At 41.9% G+C, this 27,725-nt stretch overlaps 1 long non-coding RNA gene across 1 annotated transcript; it reads left to right on the top strand.

The window, feature by feature from the left end:
* Positions 1–195: 195 nt before the first annotated feature.
* LOC146789747 (uncharacterized) lies at positions 196–26,792 on the top strand. The gene is made up of 3 exons (XR_014969860.1): positions 196–475; positions 1,832–1,966; positions 26,502–26,792. It is a non-coding gene; the product is annotated as an uncharacterized LOC146789747 (long non-coding RNA).
* Positions 26,793–27,725: the final 933 nt, after the last annotated feature.

Genomic DNA, 27,725 nt, shown 5'->3' with positions numbered 1-27,725 from the left:
TCTTTTCCTGTAAGTCTGTTTTGCCACACAGTCTCCTCTTTTCTGTGGAGACATTCATAGCGAGCTAACATGGACATGCATTACCACTCTAAGATGGCCGACATTATATTTAGCCTTTGGCAGATGTTTTTGGGCCACACCCCCACTTAAGTGTCTTGCCCAGCTTTCTCGTCCAAGTCTGACGCAGAGCCGGCATACTGAGTGACAGTGCCAGGACTATTTGAACTCGGCTGCTCTCAGGTACAGGCTCCTTCTGGGCTAGCAGATGTGGGCAGTTGACTATGCCGAAAGCGAACAGTGGACACCAACTATGCTTGAACGAGCAGCTAGGCTTTCTCCTTGACTGCCTGACCTCTTTATTTCGCTGTCTTCTCCACTAGTAATCCCAAGCCCCTTCATGTTGCCTCATCCAACGGATCGCTTGAAGCGAACGCCTGCTATTACGTCAGAGGCACTCCCCCTGCACTTCGAGAGGGTAAGAGGGATACTACTGCTCAACTTTCCTTTATATAGATTTGTATATGTGCTAGGTGGGATGAGTATTAATGGTCTTGCTAAAGATGTAGTGCATTTCTTTGGGTCTGTGATCATCGATCACTCACAATTAAAAAAGCAATCTGTGTATGAGTGACACACAGTTATGATACAAACTCCCCCACACATATAGCACGTCTTTGTTCCTAGCGTGCCACCAATATCTAGCCACTACATTCTCCCTGTGGCTGATGCATGCTTACACTATTTTTTCTACTCTGTCTCTTTCAGGTTGGATTTTCCTTAGGTGACTGATATGTATAAAAAAAAAACTCCAGCACCTAACTACTCAGTCTTTCACCGAATAAAACTCAGGGAGGCTCCCCCCTGTTTTTTAATAAAAAAAATCTTCTTTCTCATACTATATCTGGTCCTGATGAAACGCTGAGTATCCCTTCTGAACCAATAGAGTCTGAAACATGTCGACCCCACTCACTGCACCAACACTTTTGACCAAACTGAATTCCCTCATTAGTGGAAAGGAGTAGTTTGGCTTCTGTTTATACATTTTCCGGTGGACCCAAGAATAAAAACTTTCTTTTATTGAGCACCACCGTGATATTTTTAACCCACTACCACACTAGAGCCACCCACTTGCACTCACCACTACAGCGTGTTTTACTTTAAAAGATCTCCGCCAAAGTGCCCTCTCCACGAGGGCAAAAATGCCCAATGATGAAGCATGACACCTTCACCGGTGTATGAGGGCAACTTTTCCAAATAAAGGAATTTCTCCCTGACCCATCCATCTATCCTGAAATACCTTCTTCCCCTTTGTTTTCCGACACCTATTTGGCCGGATCCTTCTTCAGGAACATCTACCCCTTAGTGTTTCACGATTCAATAATACATCCTCTTCTATGTGTTTAGTCTGTTGCTCTAATCTCACATCTAACACTTACCAATATGCTCTCTGAGAGAGGGCTTCTGACTGGTACTGATTTACAAGATGCTCATATTAAATAACAAATTATTCTCCGTCTGAAATACCTAAAGAAAACTCTTTACATAACAAGGCTCAAACGAAAAAACCCTTTTGTGGCATTTCTAAAAAATAAAGTCCAAACAATTTCAAGTATATTATCAACGTGATCAGTTTACTAAATGTCATTTCTTTCTGCACATTCATATAACATAATTGTCATTAAATACTGCTAGTATGTTGTTTTTTCTAGAGCTTTGCACAGAAAGGGTATGTTAAACAACTTCCAGTCAACAAGTCCACCAATAATTCTATCAGATAAGTATCTCTTAATAATACAACTCGATATTGTTTTTTCTTTCTTGGTCTTTTTAGGTACCAGCAGTCTTCCAATCAGGTTCATGAAGAGAAACTAAGCAAAACGGACTCGACACAACAATCAAACCCTATGCTAGAGCTGCGAGGAGCAGGGACGCTGAAACGCTAAAGCAGTAGGACGCCTAACAGCAGGTAAGGCAAGCAGGCTTCGGGAACGAGCTGTCATTCGTAGTGCAGTGCACAGTCTTCAAGACTGTACGCTCCACCCATTAGAGGGATTGCTTCATCAGAATGTCACCCCTGCGCCACGCCCGGCATGAAGTGGGTTAATATGGGTGGCAGCAGCAGGGCACATGGTGAAAATGGCTATGTTTATTGTGAATCATCCCTATTTTGCTCTTTCACAAGGAGCATGTTCTATAAAGAATTTTGCCCAGGCATTGTGTTTGTTGCAACATTAACTATTTTTAGGTCTCGCCTACGCAGCGCGCATGCGTTGCTTAGGAGGACCTTTAGCCGTCGTTCTGCTCTTTTTCGAAGCACATACTCGCGCTTGTGGCGGCATACACCTGCGCGCTCCCGCAAGGGGCGCGCCACAAGCACGAGTATGTGCTTCCAAAAAGAGCCGCCTGCGTGCGCATGCACCACACCCGGGCCAGCAAACACAGGATTGCAGTGCCAGCAGTGTGTTTTGCTTCTACTGTTACAAGCACGCGTGTGCTACTCCCCCAGTCCTGCAAAGATTGTCAGCAAGACCAATCTCTGCTCTCTCTGTACTATATTCTCTATATACTTTTTTTTCCTTTTTTCTCCTCCGCCGATTCCTCAGACTATTTTCGCCATCATTATCGATGCTCAAAACGGTCAAAAATTTTTTTTTCCTTTGGGGTGTTAAATGCTCATGTTGACACTGCGGACCGTGCCACCAGTAATTCTGCATTAAGTATATAGTATAGATAGTGGAACACTGAGGGGCTCATGTAAAGTGTGTTCCTTAACTATCGTCTGTTTCTCACTAGTGGGTGGGCTGAGGACTAGATGTAGAAGCATGCGCTATATTTGCATGGCTCGTGGACTAGTGCTGCTGTAAAGAATACAGTCTTCTTTGGTACACAGTTGAAAAGAGGAGGAGTGCAACTGTCCTGGATGCTAAAGTCCAGTAACCTTCTTTGAAACACTCCAGCCTCCACATGTTCACGGGTATTTTCATTCGTCCCCAGTAATCACGACGCAAATGCTACCTTTAGGGATCGGGAATTACAGTATTTGATGCAACTGAATTTGCTTAGTCGGTGAAATTGTCCAAGAGTTGTTAAATGTTTCTCTTAAACATGTTTTGGCGTGAATACTCCATATCATTGGAACATTTGTTTGGCGTGTGTACAACCACTCTTAAGCAGGGACCAAATCGCCCCATTATGGTGACATATTTAAAGTGAACAACGGTAAAAAAATTTTTGCAGTTTTCCAGCGTCATAGTAATGCAGGTTTTGATAATCAAGCACTGAACAAGTTGCTTCCTCATATGCGTGAACGCAAACTGATAGAGTCCTTCAACTTTTTGACACCACTTGTGTGCCGGTAGTGTAGCCGTGTTTATTGGCTGTGACTCACGAGTTAAAATACTGTGTTTAACTTGTAAATGCCAGTTAATTGTCATCCATAGAATGTTCTCTTCATCACATAGAAGTAGTTGCCTCTTGAGCTCAATATGTTTTGGCTAAGTTAATGTACAATCACCTTACAAAGAGATTGTGTGTTGACCTTATGGTTGTAATAATGCTTTTTGGTTCTATTGCTCTTAGTGCTATCAAATATTTTCCCTCAATCATATTTCACAAACATATCACAATTTTATATGTTTGATATATGTGTGTCCTAGAAAACTGCAAATTTGATTTATGTATTTCAATTAGACGTTTTTCAAGGATACTCCATGCAAGTGTCCTAACCATACTGCCCTCTTGGTCACAATTATTTTGCCTGCATTAAGTTTGTTCTATTTTTGCCATGAGGCCACACCTTATTCTAACGCTTTTTCAAATTGAGGCAGTTATGTGTATATAATTTAGTGGTGCAACTGACATTTTATTAGTCCTCTTTATTTCCAGTAAGATCCTGTAATGCTCAAATCCCAGTTTCAGCAATTAGCTAGGTGTAATGCTCATACAAGATCTTTTTGCACCAAATTTGCCCTTTCAAGCGTTAGGTGTACCTCGGGTCTTGCCTACATTGAACAGATTATTAGGTAGTCCTGCCATTTATCAAACTTAAAAAAACAATAAGAGCAATAATTGGTCATAAAACTATTCACAATTTCTTTCACATCCAGTGTGTAGAAATTATATAGCTCTTCAATCCCTGGCGGCACAGCACCCAGGATAATGTGCTGCTTGGCTAAACACTTAAAAGATCCAAAAAGCGAGACCTATTGGCTATGCCAATGCTTGTTTTTCTTATCTTCTCTTAGCTTTGTTGGAGATATTTTTAGCAACATTGGATGTTTGGAGAAGTTTTTGGCAGTGTTGGATCTTTCAAGAAGTCCTTTGTGTCAGATAAGTATGAATTTGAGTCTGTTGTTGTGATCACTCTGTACTACACTGTCACAGCATTACATTCTTTCACCTAATAGCACACCTTTTCACCTCCATACACAACAATGATTTCTACAAGTATCTCTGCATTCAACCTAGGCCGGAAAGTTTTAGTTGGATAACAGATATGGCATCTCATTGGGTGACTGTGTCTGAAGCTCTAACTTGAATAATGGAGGAGAGCTGTGAGGCATGGTATGAAGCTGAGACAGACTCATCTCCCAGTGATTCAGAGGAACATGGCCTTGGTAGTCATGAGGTCCCTTTACAAGCACTAACTGTACAGCAAAAAGCTAGTGACAGTGTAGAGTACAGGCAGATAGGATGCCAAGACCAGAAAGAGTGCCCACTTGGCAGACTCCTAATTTAGTTCATCCAGTATGTTCCCCCTTTACTGGAGATGTTGGATGTAAGATCAATTCAGCAAATCTTTTGCCTATTGACTACTTTCATGTTTTTTGGATGCAGACGTCCTTGAAGAAATTGTGCAGCAAACAACTTTGTATGCTGAGCAGTTTCTGAGAGAGCATGGGGGCACTCTGGTGCCTCCCTCTAGGGCACATCTGTAGACTCCAACTTAATTTAGGGAGCTTTGGATAGCACCCTGTTTCACACCGGTCATGAGCAGAGACAGGTTTTTGATTTTTCCCATATGCTACATTTCAATGACATTTCTGCTGCACTGCCCTGGGACTACCCAGACCATGACAGACTTTTCGAAATGGCCCATCGTTGAACATTTGCCTGCCAAGTTCCAGAGATATATTCTCCTGTAAAGAATGTAGCAGTTGATGAGTACTCGATATTGTACAAAGTGTAACTGCTGTTTTGACAGTACATACCTAGTAAAAGAGCTTTTTGTTATAGCATCAAGATGCACATGTGCGAGAACTCTACTGGTTATGTGTGAGAGTTTACAAAGGGAAGGACTCAGCAATAAATCCTGCAGGTTGTCTTTCCACATTAGAAGCTAGTAAGAACATTGTATGTGAGTTTGCCCAATCACTCCTTTCTAAAGGTCATTATCTTTATGTAGCTATTTTCTGTACAGGAGTCCAGCTACTTAGTGACCTGTACAGAGCTGGCACTGTAGTTTGTGGTACCATTAGAAAGCACCGTAAAGGATTCACGCAGGAGTTTGTTTGCAAGAAACCCCAAAAAGGGCAGAGCTGTCTATTAAGTTGCAACAAACTAGTCGCTGTCAAGTTCTCAGACAGGCAGGAAGTATATGTGCTCACTACAGTTCAAGATGCGAGCCCTTCCGTCACAGTTTGGGGACAGATGGTAGAAATCCACAAGCCTGCCCGTATACTTGATTACAATTACATGGGTGGAGTGAATAAAAACAACCAAGTCCTTCAACCATATAAAGTGAGTCATAAACCTCGTACATGGTATAAGAAGTTGGTTAATCACCTGATTCAGTTTGCAACATACACTGCATATGTTGTCTTTTATCAGACCTACACAGAAAGACTGGTGTCCTTCCCTGACTTTCAGTTGTCTGTTATTGAAAGCCTTACTGCTGTAGAAGCAGTAGCCTCTATTTCATCTGTTGTGGAGGATGTTGCAAGGCTGCAGGATTAGCACTTTACTGACCACATTCCTGCAACATAGCAAACCGATGCAGAGTCGCCAATAGAGAGGAGGTGCTCGGCAAGGAAAGAGACAGGAAAACAGGTATTATTGCCCCAAATGCCCATCTCAGCCTGGCCTGTTTGCGCTTCACTTTGCAATATTGGAGTAAAGATTTAAGGATTGTTCACGTAAGGGTGTTCAATGGGCTGTGCTCAATATTTGGAGTTAAAGACAGTGATGCATAATCAGAGTACCAAATTAGATAAAAAATGTAACTCTTGTATTGTTTTAATTAGAAAGAATTAAACCCTAGAGTAGTGACAATGGAAAGAATATCATGTATTTGCTCTTCTGTCCAAGGTATCCATTTCAAAAGATCAATCAGATCGAGGCCCTCTATCTTGGTGGAAGAATAGTATTCCATACTTCTGGCATCTGAAATATCCACTGTGTATTATTTGTGGTTTTGGTAGGGTCAAGTATACAATTAAAATACCCTGCCACGATATAATTGCCAGGGAGGTACACAAGTGTCTATATTGTATATATAGTTTGGGACGATCCTCAGAGCCATACAGTATGCGCATGTGTAATGTATTGAGTCAGACGGGAAATATTTGGAGGGCATTCCTTTTCATAAAACATTGCCAGGCTGTAGAACACCCTGCCTTTTTCTCTACGTTCGCTAAATCAGATACTCTTGTTCCAGAAAATGCTTAAAACATGGCTTTTCCAGAACATCTCCCTTTAATAGTGTGTTAATCAAATCTCTTGGTGCCTCGGTGTTGCACTATTAGTGCTACGATGCCTACGGGTAGCTATGTGCTCTACAAGTGCTTCATAGAATAGAATAGTCTTAATTTTATTCTAACTGTGACCCAGTGCATCTTGGATCTGATAGGCTGCATGTGATTTTATATGGGCGATCAAATAGCAAGATAACAGTGCCCTTAAGTGGGGAATTTAAGTAACCAACAAAAAAAGATCTAGCCTCTAGTCTTGCTGCTGTTAAATGCCACTCAGGTTTTTTGAAGGGATGTAATTTTAATGTTGGCCCATTCACCGCTAACCAGTGTTGATTGATACAGATGTTTTGTCCCATTACATTGAGGGCAATAAGTTTAATTATTTAATCATGACTACAATTAATTGCAATAATAATGTGGTTTTTTGCTTTCCTGCCTGTTTTTCACTTACCTCATCGCGTTCTCTCCCCCCGGTCTCTAATAACCCAGCCTTCGCTCAGCCCTATAATAGGTCCATCCCTTCCAATAAGTGGGCCTAACCATCCCTCCTCTGTTTGGATGCGTAGTAAAGTATCATGAAAACATGGTTGGCTCTTCCCGATTGGAGGCAGTTATACATTTATCTATTGAAGGATGAACGCAGTTACTGTGGAGAACCTATGAGCTGTATCTTGGAGAGATACATTGCTGAACTTCTAAAGGATCAGTAAAAACCTGAAAGGAACCCTAACAGTTAATTTTAAGTGCAACACCAGCCATTATACAGCAGGAATCGAGAGTGCTTATAACTCTCTGAAAAGAGCTGGCATTTCATATTGCCAGTTAGCGGTCTCCCAGGTCAGGTCTGGGAAAGTGGAAAAAACATAGCCTTGCTTTGCAACAACCCATCTTTTCTGCTAGGCAGTAATGAGAATGTTGTCCTTAATTTTGTAGTCTTAAAAATAGGCAATCATCATCCTAGGTCTAACACCAGGCTTCAAGAGATAGTTGGAGCTTTATGTGCCCTGCAAATGGATAAATTAGAAGCTGTAGACGCAGCTAATAAATCTTCACTTATACTTTCTTTCAGAAAGTCACTAACCCATATGATTATATCTTTGGTAGCCCCCTCAAGCCCTTCTGAGACTCCTATTATACATAGGCTAAAATGTCTGGATTGATTTTCAAGGCCTTCACAAATCTGGTTTAGGAATTTAATCTGTGTAGCAAGATTTGTCTCAGTTGCCATCAGTTTTCTAGTAGCTTCAGTCGCCAAATGCGCTGCATTAAAGGTTCTAGTCTCTCATCCAATAGATTACCTTTTGTTCTTAATATTTCTGAGGAGTCCTATGCTTTTGATGGGGTTTCTTTCATCTTTGGCAACCATAGTAATCACATGAAAAGAATAGAATAACAAATGAGTTTTTAAGCTAGATTGCCATCAGTGAGGAGCTAGGGAGGGGTCAAAGTTTATACAGAAATGCCCAGGACTAATGAGATTAATCAGGGTTCAGATAAGTGTAGGCAGCTATTACATTGCTACCTCGCTGCATCAGTACTACAAGTCACAGTGCATCTGTCCCCTAGATGCATTCTAATTGTTTGGTCTCAAACTTGCTATATAAAGTTAACATTTTTCCTCATGCAGGTTTTTCAGGCTATGACTGCATATTAAGTCCCATATTTGGCCATACAAAATTAAAGGTCAGATATCCTCAGTTCAGTAGCCTTGGCTTGTGAGGGTAGAATAATGACATTGTAGCACCGAGGCTCTTCTGTCCCCATCCCCTTAATCGCTCCATGGCTCTCCGACTGGGATGGGAGCATAATACTCTTAACATAGCAGTACTAAACATTTGACCAGGGGTTGGAGACTGGAAGCAGCATCATACAAACATAGCAGTGCAGGTCAAGTCCATGTCTGGAAGTTACTGTGTTCTTGGAGGTATGTGAACTGATACTTAATTGCCATCGTTGGATCAAGATGTGATTTCCCTGCATGCTCCGTCTTCCTCATCAGATGGTTCCTTCTGTTCTTAGGGGACAATGATCAGTAGAATCACCCCCTCGAGGAAGAGAAGTCAGACAGAGAAAGGGACACCATTAGACACTGCCAGCACAAGCAAACTAGGCCTCCTGGAATCAAATGCCAAAGGAAAAGAAGGAGGTAAAAGGTGAAAATCTAACTTCTGGTGTCAATGGGTGGAATCCTCTCGAATACTAACTTCTAAAATTCCACCTTTCAGCAGTACAGTCATTTCTATCATAGAGTGTCAGTATGGCTGGATGAGGGAATGTGTTGGAAGGAGGGTACAGAGGAAAGGAAATCTAGAATGATGACAAGGCACTGGATTAGACCCAGAAAGAGAACACATTATCTATCACTCAACTTTACCTAGAAGAGAATCATCCAGGATAAAACTGAGTTGGCTGCATTTAGTGTTCAACTTTCCTTAATGATTGTGATGGTTTCTCACCAATTTTCTTGTTGTTAATATGGATATTGATGCATTTAATTAGAAAAATGAACTATTGTCCTTATTAATAGAGTCGCCAGTTCTGAACTCCACATCTACCTCAACAGCCAGGTATGTAGTCAGGCAGGCCCTGCAGTCTAGGCCCAGGATTACTGATTAATGGGTCACAGGTGAGACGGTGCATAACTGACAGGCAAACACTCTGACAGGAAATTCTTGATCCATTTCACAGATAGATGCAGCAACATTACAATGGTCAGGCGAGTTTGCCCCAATAAAGCACACATGGCCGGAGGGGGTACGCGAGCTCCTAAAACACCATAAAGTCAGATGCCACATGAGTTAGCAACACATAGCCAATCAGGGCCTAGCACACATGGTGATCACACACACTCCTCATGCCGGACATCTGGACACATTTACCACCAGCCACACTGTCCACGCAGGTCAAGACCCACCTGTAGTAACCATTATTTATGACTCTATAGGGAGCAACCAACATTCCTGACTAGATATGGTATGCCAGAAATCTTTATTGCCTCTTGTAATATTGTATATAAAGAGACCAGACTCAGTGTAAATTGAGATCGTCTTCAGACCAATTAAACAAACTGTCCTGTTTTGCAAAACGCCTTTTGTCTTCTGTTTTTTAGGGAAATCCGATTCGAGCAACATTGTCAGACACATATGTCAAGCTGTTAGTATTTCACGATCTTAGTATCACTAGTTAGTCTTTCAATTATTTAAACAGAATGCAGAGTTTTGGTAAAAATTGCCCTTTTCCATACAGATCTCACAATCCAAATACATCCTGGAATTCAAAAGCACTGTTCTCTCAATAATACATTTATAGAAAGACCTATTTTCTTAGTAGCGTACTATCTTTAAAGTTTAAGATTAATCATTAAACATCAGACAATTTCTTGTTAACCTTTTAGTGTACCATGAACGATCGTACTCTGGAATATCAAGTGCACAAATATTGTGAGACTCCGACACTAATATCATGGACAGTATATTGAGGGACAAAATAAGGAGTATCAAGCTTAGGCAAATGCCTGCGTACTGGCCACTCAAACAGGCCAGCAATTTTTTCAACTATAGATTTTAGAGTTTGCTTTTGGTTGGTCAATATTTATGTTTTAAATTTGTTTCTGGATTCCTTCTTTCAACATGTGAGATTGACTAGGAGATGTTAATGTAGCCTTAAGACTCTTAATTGATCGGTTACCCTGCCAACTTGGTTGTGGCAATAACTACAGTGAAATTAACGAGTGTATTAAATATCTCTGATGTGTTGTGCATGGTACATCAGTCCAAGACATAATGTACTTTTTTTCTATTCTCCCATTCCACTTAGTCAAGAATTAATATTGTTTTTCTATTTCTTCTAATTAGTGTCTAAATTTAGGAAATGGTGGTGAAATTGTAATCTTTGATGACACTTATGTTTTTGGCAATGACTCATAATGCAGGGTTTAGCATGCTGTAGACAATGGAGTTTACATAGTTCCCTTTCATTCACTCAATCAATATAAATGAGCTGATATGGTCCCCATGCATAGAGCAGGCCATGCCATTGAAGACATCCTGCCTAGTATAGCAGTACTCTGGGAAACCCCCGAGCTGATGGCCTGCTATTGTCCAGCTGGTGCGACAGGGATAAATTACTACACAAAATTCAACAAGGCACATACACATTTACCCAATCTTTCATCACTTTTCGCCGGTACCCGCTGGGGGTCAAGCTTGCAATTCACTCAGATGTCGATCAGTTAGTTTCCTGTGCTCTTACATTTTCGAAACGATATATATATCCCAACTATTCCTTCATGAATCAACACTCTTTCCTGTGGTCGCTGGACCATTAGTTGAGTTAGTTGATGGTGATATTAACAATTTTTCTAACGAATTCATATATATTAATGAAATAACCACAGACTATGGGTAAGATTCATAAGTTTATCTAAAATTTCAGACAAAGGTGAACGCTCTTTCAATGCAAATTCACAGCACAAACGCCATCATGTTCACATGGGAGAGAAAAATCATTTAGTAGATACAGCCAATGACACAAACTCATTAAACAAATCAATGCAAAAAGGAGTGGATAGATGGAGACCAAAGAATTCAGAGGCAAAAATAAAATTGCACTGAAATATGCGAAATATGGGTCAGAGTAATATTTACCTATTTGAAATACTGAAAACCACCTCTCTGGCCAAAGGAATGGTGGGGGTCCCCTGAGTTAGAATCAGGAGACAGACTATAGGACAGGATCAGGACAGGACATATACTTACTAGACTTCTCTATAAACCCGACATACCACGGCGCATCCCTCTCTTCCACTCTCTCCCTCCTCGATGTTCTTCCGGAATCTTCAAATCTAATCAGGCTGTCACTCAGATCTAAATCTTCCCCGACTGCTCTCTACTCTCTCCTAGGCAGGCCAGTCCCCTTTTGCAATATAGAAGGGCATTTCAGTGCTTGGTGGTTGGGAACATGCTAAAAAGGAGCTTTATGTTCCGAGTGAGGGGGGGCAAACTGCAGAGCTGCGTGGTGAACTTACTCCCCCCTGGAAGGAGCAGCCAGCTGGAAACCGCATTGCCACCCGGTGGGGACTAGAATACTATGGTTAGCAAAGTGCACTTTCTGCTTGAAATCTTGCAGTGCATGCTACTCGCGCAAGGTCGTATTAATGAACGAATATACCAGTTTTCTGTTGCAAACGGTTAGAGAAGCCACGCAGGTGCTTAGCGGCACCCGTGTGCCTCTATGTATTAGTGTGTCCGACGGGGTGCGTGTGTTTCTCAGCATGTGCATGCATGTGTGCCCGTTTGTAGTGCGGTTTCTATGTATGTCTGTATGCGGGGGTCAACAGGGATTAAAAGACATTGTCATTTACAACACCATTACTTGATTAATGCTTCACGAAGGGAAGAAATAAAAAAAACAATAACATTTTCAATGCCAATAGCTCAAAACAATGTCATTGCGAGACCTATTGCATTGTAAATGCTTGTTTAGGTCTTGTGCCTAGCGTTGCAGTGCGCAACATTGCTTGCGCAGCACGATACCACTTGTACAGGCTTCAGAAAGCTGACCACACGCTCGTGCGTGTGGTTTTGCTTTCGCAGGCTTCAATTGGCTTTAGCGTTCTTTTTTGTAAAAAATACAGCACGCAATTGGACAAAGGCGGGCGCATGTCCCGCCTTTGCTCCGCCCATTCCCACCGGTGTCTATTACGCGCATCAGCGCAGCACAGACGACAGGCTCCCTCTTATCTTTGGGCGTGCACACCACACAGTAATCACACCACCTGCCTGCTCTTTGTGATAATTCTTAGTATTTGGAAAAAATCTACTATGGATGTCATCAATACATACCTAAATATGTCCTGCCTTAACGTTCGCTTAGATTTGAGGGGGAACTACCATGAATTCGGGTCGAGTTCGTACTAAAACTACAACAACAAAAAACTCAGTGACACTTGTGAGCCTTTTCTAACCGATAGAGGATGAAACAAGTTTATGTTTTTTCAAGACATTATCTTGCTTGTTGGGTTGGTACTTCGGTGAAAAAGGTCCCATAAAGTTTCACCAGAAAAGAAACGATTAACAAGTAAAATGACAAAAAACTTAACGTGTTCGAGTTTATTTCAAACATGCATTAGCACATACATATATGTATTTCTCTGGTAGCCACTTGATGGCAGTGTTCTGCTGAACTCTGCACGTTCAATTTAACAACACTTTACAAGACTTCCGTGACTTTCAGTAGCTCTCGCTGTTAGTACTGAGACAAGGATCTACAGTGGGAGGATTTTTCATGGACGTATAGGGCCCCCACTGAGCCTAATAATATCTATGACTTATGGGAGAGTCAAAGGCCCCTCATCACATTCTGCAGAGGAGGGCATCAATTTGCGTCACGCCACCCCTGGGCTACAGTCAGTACCCTTCCGCACCCCAACCAACCACCCTCTTCGTCTTCCCTCATGTGCTCCTCTCGGCCGAGGACTGAGGGTTGCCAATGTGAACTCATCTCAATTTATTTCTCAAAAGGTTCCTTTTATTAATATTTCAGTCAATTCAAATATAGGTGTACATACTGTTACACTTAGAGAGCACTAAATATTTTTACCATTACTTAACTTCATCTTAATTATTTATGTAGTCTGCTGAAGTTTTTTGTATGGTTGCAGTTTTCTATAGCGCGAACTTGACCCGAAGGTATTGGAGCGCTTTTCATAAGCACCAGTTACATTACACAAGGACACATTCATTTTTGGTAGGCACGGGGAGATTAAGTGATGTGCTCAGAATCACAGGATGTTGAGCCGACGCAGAGGCTCGAACCTGATTCCCCAGCTCGGCAGCTCTTACTGTTAGGCCACATCCTTTATGTCATGTCCACTGCAGTCCTATCCAGGAAGGCTCTCTGTGATCTATGCTGTCCACGCCAGGGGTGCCAGGCTTGGCGTCATGGGGAGAACAAGCATTTACGATGCAATAGGTCTCGCATTTTTCCTCTTGCATACGCACATTTTTCCCTTTTCAATATAACATCCCGCCTTACTCTCTTACACACACACACAACTTCCCTTTCACAATTTTTTTATTCTTGCTTATATAGTTATAACCCCATTACCACACAATAGCGCTTTAATACACTACAACTACTCTTGCTCGCTCCCTTCCTCCCTGTCTCTAAGGCCTTGCCTGCTTTGTGTACATCACACCACTATTTGCTTTCCGTCTAGCTCCTCTCTCCCTGTGTCCTACAGGAATTTTTTTTTTTTTATTCAATACCGGACCACTTGCATTATAAAATACCCACCCAACTGCCCTTTCGTTTTTTTCCCTCTTCTATACACTTCTTTTTACTTTTATAACATGCAATACCATAATGTTGCATTAATATTTGCTACACCAAAAATTCAAACTTTTACTAATGCGAGACCTATTGCATTGCAAATGCTTGTTTTATTAAGGTACCATTGTCTCGCAAACCCTTTCCCTTTAGCTCATTCATGTTTCCTTCCACATTCATATACTGTTGCAACTTTTAATAACAATTTCAATGCAGTCTCCATAGACTAGGCATACACGTCTTCACTTTCCCACGTCTTCAGTCCTTGATATTTGGCAGCAGTTCATTTTCTTTGGTCATTGGGACATCTTCAGAGTCTACTGAGCATTCGCAACTCATCGTCATTCGACTCCACTTTCTTTCCCTGTCCTATGCGAAACTGGCCCAAATGCGCACTATTGATAAAAGAATCATAAACAGATGTTTTCTCAAATATATAATTCTCACTGTTTACTACCCACTTCTACTCTGTCCCATGTTAATATTATTTTTCTGGGCTAAAACATTAATGTAAGTGGCTTTTTAGTTCAGTCAAGCAGATGCCGGGCATGCGGTTCTGCAAGACCACGTTAGTCCTTTTTGTGAATGCGCAAAAATTTCCCTCCAAAAGCGAGTTAGTCACGTTATCTCTACTTAATTCTAGCTTGCACATGCGCAAAGTGTTTTTACAAATAAAAGCGGTTTTAGTTGCGTTGCACTTTATTCCACATTAATTTAAACATGCGTAAAGCTTCTTTCCCTCGCGTCGATGTTTGATGTATATTATTTTTGTCTCATTTACAACTTTTAACAGTTAGTAAATGGGGAACCCACGAATCTCATTGTGTGTTTAGCGCTCACCTGGGACAGCAGCAGAGATGCGCTGGTTACTGGCAGGACGTGTGGGCTGAACGCCAGTGTCTGGGCTTGTTGCTCCCTCCCGCCGCCGCTACAGGAGCCCTTTGCGGTCGCTGCGCGGAGAGAACAGACTCCATCCCCCACAATCCCCGGCAGTGTCACCGCCCCCTAACACACCCACTTCCGCGCCCGGAGGCGCTAAATTCGAGGAGGCTCCCTCCGCGTCGCGGGACGCGCGCGGGCGGCGTCGGGCTAAGCCCGGGCAAAGGGCGGGCCGTCTGTGGCCATCCGGGGCCGGAGGAGGCCGGGCTGGGCCAAAGAGCTTGGTTCGATGACCTCAGTCACTGTGCTCAAGTGAGACTGTTCTATAGTGTGGACCCTGTTTGAGGATCTGCTAGTGTGAGTACCTAAGCTACCTATTTTTCGCATCCTGGTATCAGGACATTCTTTCCTTGCCGCTGGGGGGGAAGTTGTTTACTGCTTCTTTATTGCAAGGCATTATCACTTAGTATTGATTATGTCTAATGCCAAACATGATAAATTTATATCTGGGGCAGGCTCAATTGATAATTATCTGGTTAAGATAGTAAACAAAATTAACAATGATCGGAGAGCCTCGCTTGGCAGAGGGAGTCCACCTGCCTCTCCCCAAGCTACTCTTAATCCTTTGGTGGAAACTCCAGGCGATGATACACCTGTCCTGGGCAATCGGGCGGTTATAACGGCTGATGCACAGGTCCACTCTGAGTCACAGGAGGAACAACTAGACATATCTATTGTTGATAGAGAGGAGGCCCCGCCTACCCCCAGACCAGTGAGAGCCTGCAGAAAACAACAAAGTAAACGTGGGGGGAAGCATAGTAAAAAAAAGAGCGGAAGCTTCCCATCCAGCTCAAAACAGCTGTGTTGCTGGAATTGTCCCACAGGAAGGAAATAGTGCAGCTAGTATTAATTTATCCCCGGAGCAATTTGCCTTACTGGTATGTACCTTAGAAGCCAAATTTGAGGCCAAGTTAGATGAGTACATCCAACCCCTAGTGCTCAAACTGGACATTGTTACCTCGGAAGTCAAGAGGCTAGGAGGTTTGGTAGCGACACACCTGGCTAAGGCCGAAAGAGCAAAGGCAGTTGTAAAGGATTTTGCTGGAGCTGAGCAGGGAACCATTCACGATAACCTGCAGCAACCTACCCAGCAAACAACTGCCCCCGCAATCGTTCCCCCCGACCTTACACCATTAACTGGTCTAACAAAACATTCCTCTTCAGGTTCAGAGGGTTCATCAGGTTTTAGACAGGGAAGAAAAAGTGGCTTTATAAATCTTCCCCCTGATTGTGCACCCTATGTGGTTGTTTTAACCAATGTCCCCCCTCTTGATAGCCACTCTGCACAATCCCACGAGGAATCGCACGAGTCACTAAAAAACAAAACAGTGTCATGGCTAAACAGAAGATGTGGCTTCCCGATTAAATTTTCTGATCAAATTTTATCAACTAGAAGGGCTAACTGGATTGGCCCGTCCAGAAAGATTTGCAGTGTGGATTGTATAATAGTAAATTTTAAACACCCCCAACATGTCGCCACAGTTCTGCTAAGGGCAGCTTCTCTGGTCTATGACGCAAACAGTGTTTGTGCGCGTCCTCTGGGTTATTTCTACACGCATTTAATTAAAGCTCCCCCAAATCGTGGGAGATTCAGACCATTCACTTTTAATGAGCCTCGGTCCCCTGTAGCATCGCAAATCTATAATGTTGACAATCACTGCAGGACTGGATCTAACATCGTCACACACAACAGATTTGAGGTACTCTCGGGCCTAGAGGCTTGTGACTGACGCGAGGATTTTGAGGGTCAGGGAAGGGATAGATCTATGGTACCTGCACACGTAATAACGAGTAATGAAAACTCTCAACCCAATTCTGCTAGTATCGCTAATGGTATGGGGGAAAAGGTAAAGATGTTAAGCTGGAATATTGCGGGTTTGCGGTCAAAAAGGGACGATAACGGCTGGCTAAATTTTGTAAAACAGTATTGTTGCTTTTCAAGAGACATGGGATAAGGATTGTGATTTCTGGATTGACGGTTTTACATCCTACTTTGTTCCTGCTCTGAGTTCGACAGCAGGGAGAGACAGAGGGGGACTTATGTTTCTGGTTTCAGTAAACATCACAGGAAGAGTCAAAAAGGTTGATTGTACTTCCCATAATTGTCTCATATTGGAAGTAAGTTTGGCAAATAATACTAAGCTAATTCTTGTCAATTGTTATAATTCGCAGCAAGGGGAGTTTCCAAATGAGCATCTCCATCTGTTGTCAAACTTTTTAAAAACATATAAGGAAAATCAAACCACTTTTTGTCATTATATCCTGATGGGAGATTTTAACGTGCATTTATGTAGACTAAACTGCCAATATAGAGATAACGATGGCCCAGATTTCACATCCCCTCAACATTTTGAACATAGCTCTAAGGGGGAAGCATTGGAGATCCTCTTGTCTAATAATGAACTGTTTGAGGTAGGGTTCTTCGATAAGAGTAACCGTGTTCCCACGTACATAGCTAGGGATTGTGAATCCATAATAGACTACATATTTCTATCCCCAGGACTTTTAAGATATGTGATTTTTTATAATGCTATACTCTCTTCTTTCAGTGACCACAACCCGGTGGCGATTGTATTGGATAATGGCTTTTCCCTCCTGGATAAAACAGTCTTGTCACTTGCTACAGTTGATGTAAAAGCTAAAGACCAGGGGAGGAGATTAAATTGGAGTAAGGTTACCCCCGAAGATTTTCTTCACTCTATTATAACAAAGGTCGACCCGGAACTAAACACATGTACAGACCCGCTCTATTATGGGGGGGATGTAATAGCGTCATATGAAGCCATTTGCTCTCAAGTGGCCAATGATCTTACAATTAATAGCCGAGTAGTCAAAAATAAACCCGCATTTGGCTGGTTCGACCACAATTGCACTAAAGCACATAACTTACTCAAAAAGGCTCTGAACGATAGCCAAAGGAACAAACAGCTAGTTGTTCAGCTGAGGAAAGAGTACTCAATAGCAGTACAGGCCCGGAAAAAGGAAATCAAACAAGATGCGTGGGCAGCTTTAATGGATAATGCTACCTTGAAAGATAGTTCCAAGTTTTGGGCAATTGTTAATACTCCCCTGTTCACTGGCACCCAGAACTCTGTATTAGAACTTAACATCCCAGAGGAGGACTGGCTATGCCATTTTGAAAACATTTATGGGAGCAATTTAGAGCTGGAAACCTTTGAGGTACCAATCTCTAATCCTCCTACGATACCTGTTAGTTTTAACATAGCGGGGGTTGAGAAAGCAATAGAGGGAACGGCAGGGCGCAAGGCGCCAGGCCCTGACGGGGTGCCCTCTGATATGTTCAAGGCTAAACCCAAGTATTGGGCTAAAATACTGACGAACGTATTTAATACCTCAGCTGTTACAGTTTTCCCGAAGTCATGGTCCCGCTCAATTATAATCCCCGTGTTCAAGAAGGGCCAAAGGGGAGATCCCAGATGCTATAGGCCAATATCCTTGCTGGAGTCCTCAATCAAAATCCTAGGGAAGAATATTTTAGCAAGGATAATGGACTGGTCTACGGAGAAAGGTATATTAACCAACGCCCAGTACGGCTTTAGATCCGGGAGAGGCACAGAGGACCAATGTCTTAATTTACATTTAATTGTATCTAAATACACGAAAGCTGTAGGGGGCTCGATCTTTCTGGGTTTCATGGACCTGTCCACGGCCTTTGATCTAGTTAACAGGTCAAGGCTGTGGTCCATGCTCTTGGAACTAGGACTCGACCGGCCCCTTGTGTATTTTCTGGCCGACCTACATAAAGACCTGAGAGCCTCAATAAGGATGACGCAGGAGGGGAAATGTACTGCAAGCTTTAAGTCAGGTAGAGGGGTGCGCCAAGGCTGTATCCTTGCTCCCATGTTATTTACTCTGTATATAAACTCTTTGGAAGATAACCTGTTAACAGCTACACTTGATATTCCGCGTATGGGAGGAACATCCATTCCTGTACTCCTCTACGCGGACGATGCAGTTTTATTGGCCCGGACTCCTCTCGGTTTATAAAGATTACTAGATTCCTTTGGGGATTTTATGAAATCGCTGGATCTTGTGGTCAATAAGGGTAAATCGCATATTATGTCTTTAGGTAAGGGTAAAAACAATGTTAAAACCTTTTACTGTGGCGGGGAAGTAATAACCAGAGTGAAAGTGTTTACCTATCTGGGAGTTGTTTTTGATGAAAAAGGAACTTGGGCACCGCAACTCTCTACAAAGGTAAATGCTGTGAGAAACTCCTCAGCTGCAATATCAGGTTTTGCAAAAAGACTGGGAGGAAAGCCTTGTGAGGCTATTTTAGCTATATATAAAGCCAAAACTATTGCAATTGCTAGGTATGGGGCTGCAATATGGGGGTACACTAAACCTGATCCCATACAAAGAGAAGAAAACAAATTTCTACGTGCCCTTCTCGGCCTTCCACAATCTACAGCAACCCATTCGGTCCACCTTGAGTTGGGGATAGGCTACATTTCTGATATAATAAAAATAGCCCCAATCCTGTTATGGATTAGAATTTGGTTAAATTCGAATCTCTCGTTAAACCACAAAATCCTGAAGGATTGCATTAAACTAGATAATATGAAGGAAATCCATTGGCTGTCCTACATTAAAATGTCAACCAAGAAATTGGGGCGCCCAGAGATTTTCTCCAATCCTGAAGGTTTATGTAAAGCTGATCTAAAGTGGGTCAAAATAAACTATAATAAGCTCAGCGAGGCAGAGCGCGAAGTAGAAGAGCTAAGTAAACCAACAGTTAGGGCTCACTTCTTGCTTATTTTGTCCTTAGCCACGCAACCATATCTGTCTATTGTTACGAATTCCTTTCATAGATGGCTATTGACAAAATTTCGTTTCAACCAGATCCACTTAGTATTAAGTGACTCACAGGGATGGATTAGGCCGGAAGACGCGGCTCCTTGTAAATGCGATGACTTCTCCCCCCAAGATACCATGCATTTTATGTTTTTTTGCCCTCTGTATTATGAAGCGAGAAAAAGGTTTATTTTTCCAATATTGAAAGAGAAAGCTTTTATACAGACTAAACCTGCATTATTGTTTTTACAATTAATGGAATCCCCTGTAATCATGTTTGGTGTTGCCAGTTTTCTTGTTGCGTCTATTAGGAGTAGGAGGAATAGACAGGCAGCCCTTCAGGAGTGAATAAACTAGTCATCATAAGTTTATTGACAGTGATTAACTGTTTTTAATAATAAAAATGCCTTTTTATGTTTTTTAACTGTTTTTATATTGTATAGTATACTTTTATGATTTTAAATAATCGAATAAAGTGGTTTGACTTGACTAGTAAATGTTAACGAAGGTTTTGATCCGAGCAAGTTTTGTTTTCTTGAATCCTTGCTCCATCACGATGACCACTTCTTACTCCTGTTTTCCTGGCCTTTTCAGGTCATAAAGAAAGTAGATCATCCACACAGGTGCAAGGGAAAAGATCCTTGAACAAGGCATCTTTACCTGACCCCAAAAAGGTCCTTGATTAGTCCAGACCAGTGCTCACGGGCAAGATCACGGAAGACGGTAATGTTATCCATATCTGGCTCTTGAAAGCAGCCAGCTCAGTAGCTCCAATGAGGGCCTCACGGAAGGGAATGGCGGACTGCTGGTTTTCACAGGAACTAGCCCTGGAGAGAGCTTCTTGTAAAAGGCTGGAGAGAGCCTGGTGGCGACACTATCTGGAGGCTGACAAAATACGCTACAAATTTGCCCTCAATGTATATTATAACGAGTGTGCTGCTCTTTTTACGCTCAATGTATTTAAGAGGCCAATAACGGGAAGAAGATATTTAACCCCTTCAGTGCCCATGACGAGATAGTCTCGTCATGGAGCGCGGTTGCGCTGTGCCCATGACGAGACTATCTCGTCATGAACCCCGCCCGCTAATTCAACGCCCGGCACAGGGCGTGGAAAGGGCGGGGCACTGAAGAGGTTAAGATAGACTCCAGCTTCACAGCCCCAAAAACTATGGCCCATTGCCTGAGAACAATCAATCTTTGTTCAGGACTTAGCAGCTTTTTTGAAAATAAGATCAGTAAAATCTAGGCAAAACTGGGGGGCCCTAGTTATCTGGATCTGGTCCCGAGACTGGGAGACAAAGCAGGGCCTACAGCTGATAAAGCTGATGCTCTTCCTACTACCCACGACAGAGGAGTTGAGGGTTCAGTTTGAAAACTGTAGATCAGGATCCCCAGACGACCCTTAGCCACCTCATATCCTAAAGTCTATTGCAGACAATTTGCTCCAATTTACCAGGAGGTATTTTCTGTCTCGCTCCATTCAGGTGTCAAACTCCAAGAAGAGGGCTTCTTTAAAAGGCAAATGTGGACCCTGAAGTACTAGCAACCTTAAGACCAGTCTCACTACTGCTAGCAGCCACAAAGACTTTGGAAAAGTGGTGAATTGTCAGCTCACCACTTTTTTGGCCAAAAACACTGTTACACCCGTCCCAGTCCAGCTTCAGAGACAACGCTATTAGAAGTCTCTGAATCCATTAAGATCAGCCTTGAATCTGGACTTAATGTTGCTCTGGTGCTATTGGACCTGTCAGCAGCGTTTGACACAGTGGATCACAACATTTTTCTACAAAGGCTGGAAAATGTAGGGGTGACTAGGCCAGCCTTTGGCTGGCTGGGCTCCTTTCTGAGAACCAAGAGCAGGTAGTCTGGATGAACCAAAGCTAAACCACTGAAATGGGGGGTCCCTCAGGGCTCCTCCCTGAGCCCCACTCTTTTTAATATATACACGACCCCATTGGCTTTTCTGGTCAAATCTTACAGCATTAAGGTCATATCATACATGAACGATACGCAGTTCCTGCTCACCAACAAGCGGGACTCGGCTAGCGCAAAAGGATCATTTGTCCTCTGCATGAAGGTGCTACTGGACTTGTACTGAACAAACAAATTACAATGAAACTCAAGACAAAACCGAGATCGTATTGTCTGGGTTGAACCCTCTCCCAGGATGGACAGAACCCTAGCCAAATAATGTCCCCACCTCCGCCGCTACCCCCCCGCCCCCTACAGCAGTGGCTAGAAATCTGGGCGTAATGTTTGATTTTCAAATTTCCTTCAGTGCCCAGGTTTCGGCGATGGTAAAATCATGCTTCTGGATCCTCCACATGCTCAGGAAATTCCTATAGTCATAAATCTCAGGTCACAGTGGTCAGAGCACTGATCTTATCCAGGCTGGATCATGTCAATATTTTGTACCGGGGTCTACCCGACTACCTAGTCCAGCGTCTACAAGTACTACAGAGCATTGCAGTTTAATATAGAAGTTACCCAAACACTCTTCAGTATCTCACTTCCGAGAGAAGCTACACTGGCTATCAATGTGCAATCGCATAATGTTTAAAACCCTGACACTGGCCCACTAAACCCTTCACAAGGGTCCCTCATATTTGAATGAGAGGATCAAGGAGTGCAGACCAGGAAGTTCACTGAACTCTAATAATGCTGGCTTGTTTACAGTCCCCTGTTTAAAAAAACACAAGGGAGAGGGGTGTCCTCAACGGTCAGGGTGGCAAGTATATGGAAAAAGATGCCTGGTCATCTAAGATCAATCACCATGGAAACAACCTTCAAAAAAGCACTGAAAAGTATCTTTTCAAACTTGAGAGATTCTGGATGCCTGACTGAATATCCCTCTCCTTACCTGTTTCTGATGCCCAGCACTGGGACACTCGAGTAGCCGTGCGCTATATAAAAGCCAATCATTCATTCATTCAATAACAAACTAGCAGGTTACTATCTAGTTCTGAAATAAAGTTCTTTTAAGAATCAAACAGGTTCACCAAAACATTTAAATATTTGGGACTCTCCTGAGACCTTTTTTAGATAAAACTTTGGGGAATTACTCTCAGCCAGAAAGGTAAAGGCTCTAGGAGGAGTAGTAACTCCTGCTCTGGGGCTAAAGCTGAAGCATGCTTTTGCTCATATTCAGAATGCTTAATGGCTTACAAAAACAAAGCTGACCTCTCATGAGGTAACTGAAAGAAAGTCAGATTATGTTTATTCTAGACTAAAACAAGCATTTGGGGCTAGTAGAGGAGAAAGTGGACAAACCGCTGGTTTACAGAATGAAACACAAAACAGATTCCAAATTCATACCCTACATCAAAACATTGATGGAAGCACTATTCTATACAATTAGGGTACACTCTATACATTAATGAGACACCTGTTTTGGAAAATGGGATTGACTTTTCTAGAAAATCAGCCGTTTCCCTTCATTGAAGACTCATGAAAGGGAAGGATTGTTTATGATATTTCCGTGGAAGAAATACTGTCTGTTATTGAAACTTGTAAACTCTTGTAAGTACCTGGCTTTGATAGATTTACTGATGAGTATTAGTTAGCAGTTTGACTACCATTGACTCCTGTATTGGCTAGTTTCCTCTGGTATCTTGTACAAAGGGCACAAAACCCACTCTGTGGAATTAGTATTCATCTCCCTCATGCCAAAGTAATTACATTTACAACCACACTTGGTGCAATAGCAGGAGTTGACAGTACTTAATTTTTGTACCTGGTTTTGGTTGTAGGCAGAGCAAGCATTGACTTGATTTACTTGATCACCATATGGCTAATTCCGAGGGCCTGCTTTAACAGGACCTAGTGAATACCACCCACTCCTTTCACAACAAAAACATCTGTGCTTTAGTGGGAGCAAGAAGATAAAGATATTGGAAAGGACCGAGATTCCATAGTAAAAGTGTTTGTCCTACTAATAACTTTGGCACCACAAGACAAACAGTCATGAGAATTTCAAAATTAGTTTGCCACTCACCTTAGCTGCTGTCGGGAAAGTTTCAGGGTGATTCGTCAAGCAGGGACTGAGGAAAAAAAAAAAAAAGGGAGGAGGCAAAACACGTTTTCCCAATGCAATTTCCCATAGAGATTCTGGACACAACTCCAGTCTGAACCACTGTACTGAATTATACCAAATTTGGCAGAACGATAGATCTGGGTACAGAAAGAGAGCTTTTTGTAATGTTGTGTAAATCTGTTCAGTAGTTTTGGAGTTAATAAAGTAAAAAGATGTATGTATATCTAGCGCAACGGATACCCGCACCAACAGCAACGCCTTGATTGGCTGGCTGCAACCTGAGAGGAAAGTTGCAACCACCATTTTGTGAACCAGGACACGGTTCCGAGGTTTGAGAGAAGAATAAAGTGTAAATGGGACATAAGGGGTCAGGATAGAGGTATACTGCTCCCATGGGACTGATGGCAGGGTCTTGAGGGACTCCTCATGGGCAATAAATTGTCCGAAAAACGTTTTCTTTTTGGCGTACAAGGATCCGCGGATCCACCGCTGAGCTCAGTGCAGCCCATGTGTGAATTTGCAGTGGATCCAGGCCCCATTGGAAAAACACAGACCCACATCCAGCATGAAGTCTTACCAGCAGATTATCTTACATTGTGTTGCATAATAAAAGGAATGCTGCTAAAAGAATGGTAAGATGTGGATAAACCAGGATTTCCAAAATTCTAGTCAAAACGATAGTAATTGATTGAATTGGATGAAGATTTTTCACAAACTCTAAAAGAGCAATCTCTTCCGGCTAGTATACACTGTTTGTCATCTGTAGTATCTGAAGCAGTTTCAAAGTCTGAAGCCTTGGAAAAAAATTAAAGTACTGTTAAAAATGATGATATGCTACTTCCAGCTTTTCCATAAAAGAAAGAATGTATGAGACACACTCAATGTTAAAAAGACTAGAGAATATCTAGAAAGAAGAATATCCTCTTTCACTTCTGGGTAACTGGGAACTTGTAGCCCGATTCTTCTCTAATATAACGTTTGATGTTTATTATGGCCGTCAGCTAGGGATGCTTCCCTCGCACTAAGACACCACATATGGCTACAATAATAGAAGCTAGATTGAATTTAATGTGCCATAGTAAATCATCTGCCATTTCTGAAACACAAATTATTTGGTCCTGAATTCAATCAATTGATTCAGAAACCAGCAGACGATTAAAATTCACGGAATCAATTCCAAGATCATCCTGGTCACTCAATATAATTTGTTCATTAGAATTTTTCTGACAGAGTTCAACAAAATAGATGCCACTTTTGCCATGGATGCCTAGAAAATCATGGCTTATAGTTCAGCAGCGGCAGCAACCCCCCCCCCCCCTCCCCCCCAAATGCAGACTGTGCCACATCAGGTCCAGTGAGGGTTGTATTTTGACTTACTACGAGATGGGTCTTCCTCTGGTGCAACACAAATAGGTGCCAGAGGTAGTCAGAAATGGATATTCTTTAGACTTCCGTTCTCAGCTAGAAGAGCCTTAGTTCAGGAGTACTGTCTTGTCTTGCAATCCGAAATGGCATCAAGCTCCTCTAAAAGAAGAGTTATTTCAGTTTATCAAGGGCAATGATGCTAAGGATTATTTTCAATACTATTTCTAATGCTATTCAACTTTTTGCCCTATTTTGGATCTAAAAGGACCAGACTAATTTGCTACTCATACTCAAATCAAGATTTTATAACTTAAGTGATTCAGATGATTGCTCCAGAGAACTTCTTGGTAACTCTGTACTGCTTAGACTGGCACTTTCTTATCCCAATCGATCCACTATGTCAAAGATTCCACAGATTTTCAGTATGAACACAACACTTCCGATTCAGAGTCCTCAATGTTGGTGCATCATCACTTCTGAGGGTATTTACAAAGCCATTAAGCCCAGCGGTAGCTTCCTTACAATTAGAACGTGTACAGATATTTCCTTATCTGGAGGATTGGCCAATATTTGCTTCTTTTTTTAAATTGCAAAAGCAGACACTTAAAAGGTATGCAATCAACTACAAGATCTGGAATTTATACCAAATCTAAACAGGTTTGACCTCCTTCCTTCTTCCATAGCAAGTTGGGGTATGGCTCTCTTGCAGAAGAAAGATAGATATGTCTATAAACCCATTTAAGAAACTTGTTCTCCCTTCGGGCAGCTTCAGCAAGGGATTGATCGTGAGCACAGGGTTTACTGCTACATCTGTTAAAATACTGGTCTAAGCATCTCAAGCCTACAAGGCCTTGATTCCAATAACTGAAGAAAACTCTTTCCCTCTCCGGGTAGCTCCAGTATATCCATAACTTTTTTTTATTTTTTAATCTCCACACAAAAAAAAAGTCGTCGTCACAACAGATGCCAGTAAAGTGGGGTGGTGAGTTATTCTTCAGGGACTGGAATAGCAAGATAAATGAGCCCCTTTTCAAACAAACATTCTAAAATTAGCGAAAATTATCAGCTGAATTTCATGATCTTCTGGACTTCGCTCAAGTGCTTCAGGGAAATCAGTACTAATGGGCAATCAAGAGGCAAAAGATTCTATGAATCAGCAAAGATGCACAAAGAGTCAGGATCTACATCAGGTTGCACAAAAGATCTGTTCATGGGCAGAGAAGGAAGTGGAATTCTTTTGGGCTGTTCATCGTAAGGCAAATGTAAACTGGTTGTGAGACAGTTAAAAAATAATCCTACCCTCTTCTATTTCTTCTCTTCTGTCACAGGATGTGTTCCACTTGAGTGATGTGAAATCCATGGATGGATCTGTTGCACCCAAAGAGACAACTTCCCCAGTTTTGCACATTGTCTGTCCAGGAGTTTTGAGGAAGATTCAGGAGGAAGAAGCAACAGTGATTCAATTGCTCTATACCGGCCTCTCCCCATTTTGTTCTTTCTCTCCTAATAACGGCTATTCTGCATCCATTTCACATTCCACATACTCCTGACTGCTCTATTTTGTCTCCTGTCCCATCAGACTCTATGCCTTTCTCACATTACAGCCAAAATATTGAACAGGTAGGACTTCAATTAAAAGGTTGTCCCAAAGTAGTTGTGTTAGCTATACCGGGATAAGGAAAACCACTTCCTATATCCTGGAATTTAAAATAATTTAAACATTTTGAATGATGGTGTCAATAAAACTTTGAAAATCTCAAAACTTATAACGCCTATTCAATTTTGGAGTTTCTTACGGGTGCTTTTTAAAAGTTCTAGCCCTTTCTATCCTAAATGAAGAATGGACAACCATGACAGGTTTTCGGGAGAGGCATTGGGTTCATTAACATAAATTGTCCCTTTAGTTTCTAGACTCCTTAGAGTTTTTAGTAATAAAAGCTCTATACTTCTTTCTCCCTTATCTCCCTGAAACCTCCCTACAGAACTCTAAGGGTTGCAAGCACTCCAACCAAACCTTAATCTGTGGTTCATTTGCAATAGGTTTCGGACAAAGTAGCCTTCCTGGTAGCCATCACATCATAGATTGTTTGCTGACCGCTTTAGTTATTACTCCTTCATATTTGAAAATTCGTCAATACATAGTAATTCTAAGGCATAGACCAGGATTTCTTTCTAAATTACCTTCTCAATTCTATATTTTTCAGGAGTTATCATCAGCATTTTGTCCTGAAAAGTGAAATAATTCTCCACATCCTCTGGGTGTTAATAGGGCTAATTTAATTAGAACTAAAAAAAATTCCATTTGTCTGAATCATTTTTTGTTTCTTTTGGTGGACCTAGCAAAGTAGAAAAATAACTTTAACCACACCCTAAGCAGATGAGTGAAATTTGCTATTTCTCAAGCCATTGGTAAAAAAATACCTAAAGATATTCAAGGCCTTTTTCTTTTGTGCAGTAGTTAGTGGATTTCCTTTGCAGATATGTAGAGCTGAGACCTGGAATCTTTGTAATACTGGTTTTGTATTATCATTTTGATATATCTTAATCCATAA

The sequence above is a fragment of the Triturus cristatus genome, chromosome 10, assembly GCF_964204655.1.
Source record: "Triturus cristatus chromosome 10, aTriCri1.1, whole genome shotgun sequence".
NCBI classification, from domain to species: domain Eukaryota; kingdom Metazoa; phylum Chordata; class Amphibia; order Caudata; family Salamandridae; genus Triturus; species Triturus cristatus.
Note: the sequence above shows the minus strand (reverse complement) of the source record. Positions and strands in the feature narration are given on the sequence as shown.